This window comes from Lissotriton helveticus, chromosome 4_1, assembly GCF_964261635.1.
Source record: "Lissotriton helveticus chromosome 4_1, aLisHel1.1, whole genome shotgun sequence".
Lineage (NCBI taxonomy): Eukaryota > Metazoa > Chordata > Amphibia > Caudata > Salamandridae > Lissotriton > Lissotriton helveticus.
Genome location: NC_136063.1, coordinates 1,227,972,041 through 1,227,978,040, shown reverse-complemented (window position 1 = coordinate 1,227,978,040; position 6,000 = coordinate 1,227,972,041).

Here is a 6,000-nt window from a genome sequence, read left to right as displayed (position 1 = left end):
GTGCAATCACATAATTCCAGTGGCACTGACTTTGACCCGATTACTGTTTCAAAAGCGGATTTGGTACCAGAATTATTGCAGAATGGGGCGTGGTTTCGGCACCATACAAGATGGCCGCCTAGCGGAATAGCTCCGCCGCACCATCCATTTTCCCATTATTATTTCTGCTGTTTCCTGTTGCTGTGGGATCCTGTGCACAGCGTTATGCTTCGGAATGCCTGCAGCACGAATTGGGACTGTTTTGAAGCTTTTTGAGCATCGCGCTCATGATTAATTCCTAAGCGCTTCTCACAGAGCTCATTGCCGCCATCTTATGACTCCTCTCAGCGCGACCTCTCATATCATTTTTTACCGCTTCTCCTTGATGCTGTGTATTCCTGTGGACAGCGGTATGCACCAAAATATCTGGTGTTCGGGGTGAGTCTTTTTTGGACTTTCAGCGCATAGTGCTCCTTGTATAGACGTCAGCGCCTTCTACAGCATTTCCTACAGTGTTTATTCCCGCCATTTTGACAGCTGGCACATGCTTCAGGATGTATTTCCAGTTTGCTGGCCCCTTCGCTCCTGTTGTTCTACATCCTCTTCTTCACTGACTTATTTTTCACTACCTCTCAGGATGCTCTGTCTGCCTTTTAAATGCAGCTTTAAGTTTTCTTCAGAGATGCCGCCATTTTAAGTCTCTTCACATTCATTGCATTTCCAGTCACTACTATCAACTTCTTATGCCTATACCTTTGATGTGAACTTTGCTGCTTGTTCTTTTGCATTTGGTCATCATCTAGCAGCTGTTTATCGATTTACATATTTCTGTTACCGGATTTCCTCCTTTTTTGAACTGCGCATTGGATTAATGAGCTGCCTGCTCCAAGAATTTTTTGTCAATTCATAAAGAGCATTTCATTCCTTCAGCCTCTCATTTGCCTCCTACTTGCTGCTGATATCAAAATATGTCGCCTCTTAATTACTTGTGGGCTGTTAATCATATTTCAAGCTCCTCAGTTGTCTTCTTCATTTTCAGTGATGTGTATCGGAAATTTACTGTGACTTCCTCTTGCATGATCTGCTTTCTATGCTGCATTAATTAATTCAACATTGCTACACAGTTTGCAGGTTGCCTTTACCTTCTTGCTTGATACATGTTTATGGGTAAATTGCGCAAATCAAAGTTTGTTTTTGCGCCTTCCACCGGTGTACCAAATTCACCCTTCTCAATCTCAGATCCTCCCTCCACAGGAATTTTATTGACTGGTGCAATGCCTCATCGTTCTCCCTCAACTTCATCTACGTCCACCAAGTCCTCTCCTCCTACTAATACAACTAAGCGCTTGAAACACGATCCTCCCTCTCCTGATAAGTCAGCCTCTACTATTTCTATGGAGTTCATTTTGGAGGAAATCCGGGCACTACGTCCTTTTGTAGAGGAGACAAGCAGTGACATGTAGCTTTTGAAGGAAGGTGCAAGGGTGCCTGCGTTAGCGCTAAGTTGTTAAACATAGCGCCATCGCAGGGGGAAATACAAGGCTGCACCATATTCTTGTAAATATGGTGCAGCCTTGCGTTTCCGAAGTGGCGGAGCGTGTAGTTGAGCACAGGAGGCTAACAACACTCTCCGCCACTTCATTGTACATATCCCCCTTAATTTCTTGACCTTTACTCCGCACTGCTGAATGAAAGTGTCTGAAATCCGAAAGAACAAAAGTTTGCTTTCAGAGTCAGTTGACACTTTGAATTTGGTTGCCCTGGAATGGATGCCACACAGACAGCAGCTTTGTTAAGACACAGACGGATGTATTTTAAAGGCTTCTGAAATCATCCAGAGTTCTGAAGATGTTTCCTGATCATTAATTTAAGATAGCATAGGGTTCCTCTTCCAGAACTCCGAGAACCCTTGACCTGCATCAATCACTGCCTCCCATTGATCAGCTACTTCCCACCCAATTATCTCTTACAGGGACATGTTTGTTCCCTCAGAGCTCGTTAAATTGTGTTGGCGCCTGGTGCGACAATAACCTTTGGTACACCCACACCCTATGACCCCCGCCTCGGTTCCTCTCACTACTACTGGGCAAAAGTGTCCCTCTTCTCTCTAATTATTAGTTGTTGCTAAACACAGCCCCCCTGAGGTCAGCGCCCCCTACACAGTTCAGGCCCCAGTGCGGTTGCACCAGTTGCACTGCCCTAAAGCCGGCCCTGCATACATTGGGTGATACTAACATCTGGTATTTGCACTGCGAAAGGTATGAACCACAGTAAAACACACAAGTGATTATTTAGTGCTTATCTGTTTATTCTGTAAGTATAGAACTTTGGAGGGTTCGTTTTGATTTCACTAGTCTTTTGTACATATAGATTCCACCGTGAGGAATTTTTATTGGGTGCATGTTATCTTCCCCTCTACGTTTCTTTCCTCAGAATGGGGAATACTTTAATAATACAACATGTTTTCCCCATCAAGCTTGAAAAAACCTCAAAATATCCAATAGACGGGCATATTATCAAGGACCGATGTTAAAATTATCGCCGTTTTATCGGCAGGAAACTGCTGATAAAACGGCGATAATGGGCTTGATAATACGCCCTTGTTAATTCCCATAGAAGCCCATGTTAACACAAGAACATGGGCTTCTATGGGAATTCACAAAGGCGTATTATCAAGCCAATTATCGCTGTTTTATCGGCAGTTTCCTGCTGATAAAATGGCGATAATTTTAACACCGGTCCTAGATAATATGCCCCAGTGTTCCTACACATATTGTCAACTTTCATGTGGCAACACTGGCGCAAGGAACACATGAAGTATTACTACACCACTTGTAAGCCCATATGTAAACATTTCTGGTTTTGCCTGAACCAGGATTACCGGTTGTCACAGAATGAGAGTCATCGAAGTATGTGTAATTGCTGACTAACCTCTTTGTTTTCTGATTTAATCAGTATGTACATATATGTAGAATATTTCTGCACATTTAACTTTAATATTTTTCATTTGGCTGATAAGGATGTGTGACCTATTTTTCTTGGACCCAGGCTGCTGTTGGATAGATTGTTGCTAAGCATTGTGTGGCCCATGTCTCATAGTCACAGAGACAGGCAAACATGTTGTTGCAAAGGCCTATATGGTCCATCTCGCATGGACACAGATACCTGTAAAACAGGTGGTTGTTATGGGCTGCGTGGTACATCTTTCTTGGCCCACAGAAGCTGCTGTAAAGGTTATTGCTAGAGCTGTTTGAAGTGTCTCTCATCATCAAACATGCAACTGGACAGATTGTTACTAAGAACTATATGGTCTATGCCTCTTTTCTCTTAATATTGGCGGGTTGTTGCCTGGTAAAGGCTGTGAATCGGCTATCCCTACAGCTTGCTAGCAAACGCTGCAGAACCTTTTATATTTAAAACAGAGCGATCTGTGTGGTATGTGTCTTTTGGTCACAGCCACTGCGGGACAGTTTCTTGCCAAGTACTGTGTGGTTCATGTCTCTTTCTCACAGATGCTGCTGGACAGATTGTTGTTAAGGCTGTTTGGTGACGGTCTCTTGCCACAGACGCAGCATTACACATTGTTGCTAAGGATGGTGTGGGGCTTGTCTCCTGGCCACTGATGTTTCAGGATAGGATATTGCTAAGACTGTGTGGGGTATGCCTCTTGGCCACAAATGCTCTCCTCCTTCCAAATTTCAAGTTGAAAACTGTGATATATGATTAGGCAGTCACAAACCTGTGATTTTGCAAATCACAGGTTTGGATCGACAAAACAAACCTTTATTGTTATCAAGTATTAGTGGTTTTGTTGTGCTCGTACTGGATGAAGTGGAAATATAATTTTAAATAATTAGGGTTATTGACTATTATCTTAAGATTGCCCTGAATCCATAGAGTTTCTTGGCTACCCCCTCTTCATTGATTTGATTGACATAAATTAATGTAAAGTCCCCAGCTTCTTCTTATTTTGTCCATCACTACGACTGGCATTCATTTAATTAAATCACAGTTATGGACATCAATGCCATAAAACAATAAGAAAATACACCAACAAAAGGCAGAAAATATAAAAAAATGGAAAATATAAAACTATGAAAAATCACCCATTATTTCAGAAATCTTCTAATGAAAAACCCCACAGTAGCCCATGCACAATATCTCACTCATGGCCCAGGGGAGCTATTAGGAAAAACTGTTCTTTGGGGACATTACCTTGCTCCTTGGGCTACCAAACCACTGCTGCAGGCCCGCTGGTCCCCCTACCGCCGCCGCAAGCCCTACCAACACGGAGGGGCCAGCGAGGAGTGGGGGGACCACAAGATCCAGGTGTCTCTGCGGCGGAAGCCACCACCGCCCGCATCCCGCCCTCATTGCGCCCGGAGGTGCATAAATTACAGCGGAGCCCCCGCGTCTCGGGATCGCGCGCGGGACGTGCCAGGCGAAGCCAATGCCAAGGGCGGGCCCGTTTAAGCCCGTTGGAGGCCTGAGAGGCTGGGCTGGGACACCCCCCTAACATCTGGACGGACAAACATAATCAGTAAGTGTATTAATTCAAACCTGTGCCTGCTTATTGTGTTTACCCCACCTTATCATGGCTGATCATCCTGTAAGAGTAAATACACGAAGTGCCACTGTGACAACCAATGATTCAGTTGCCATGGACCTAATCAGTGATATAGCTGATGATCAGTGCTAATGAAGCCATAAATACAGTCACTAAATGTACAAACCCCAGCTATAACCCTACCTGAAGGAGTATCAACTAGAGCACAAACATTGGTAGAAAAAGGGGGTGGAATTCTTCAAAGAGTATTACGTCAGGAGCAATACCTAAACAGAAGAGGGCAAGGGCAACCAAAAAGGGCAGGCAAACTAAGATTTTACCAGCTGACAAAAATTAGCATATACTTATTACCCAATCTATCGCTGAGACACACACAGCGGGATCAGACTTTACTCCTGCAAATATGACAGTTTGTTCTTCGTCGCTTCCAGGGGAAAGTTTCTGGGAAAAACTGAGCGAGATCTTGACATCCTCTATAAGGCCCATTAATGACAGACTAAAGCACGTGGAGGAGCGATTGAAAAAACTCGAGCAGCTGACTCTAACGAATCTCGAGTTAAACAAAAAATCTAACTCAACAACCCTACTAGCGACCAATGAGAGATCTGCCGCACCAAAAGAAATAAGAAAAACAAAGGCCTCATCTCAACACCTAACCCACCTGGATTTGATTTAACAACAGGCCTATCACAAATAAGGATGGAAAGTGTCCGGTGCTCAAAGACTGTCGAAAAAACTCCAGAGAAAGCTGTCTCAAGGCATTTGACGGGTGGGGGAAACTTGAAAGCCACATCAAAGCGGGGAATTCGTATTGGCACATCTGACGTAGAAGTCTGTTTGTTACCAACTATAGACTTGCCCCCACAATCTACACCTTATGTCGTCATTATGACAGGACTCCCTGAATTAGGGAAAGGTAACTCAGAATCCTTTGCAGAATAAAAAAACGATACGACACATTGGCTCAATACTAATAGACCTTTACCCCCACACATCCACAGTAAGATTTTGTTCGTACGCAGGGTTAGCTGGGTAGGGAGAAGCAGAAAAAATATACAGGGAGACTGCATCATCATAAACTTTGGAGATAGGCAAGCTCCTCGATATATATGTGATGAGTGGCACTATATGACTGGTACTAGGATACAGCCGTTTGACCTCACATATTTCTACAGTCTAGAAACGGGCGTACCAAATTATCCTTTAGAGGGAAACCATCTGTCGGTGAGTACAGGAATTCGATACCCCATAAACAAAATAGCTTTTGAAGACCCAGGACAGGTAATGGGCTTTCCAATTAGCAACAGATACAGTACACTTGAAATAGTGGACTGACTGCCCACAAATATTGCTACACCAAATAAGCTGGGTAAAATGTGCGTAGAAAATAATGAAAATACCCTCAGTAATTATCTCTCTGACAATAACACTAAAATTATTAGCATTGAAGATGA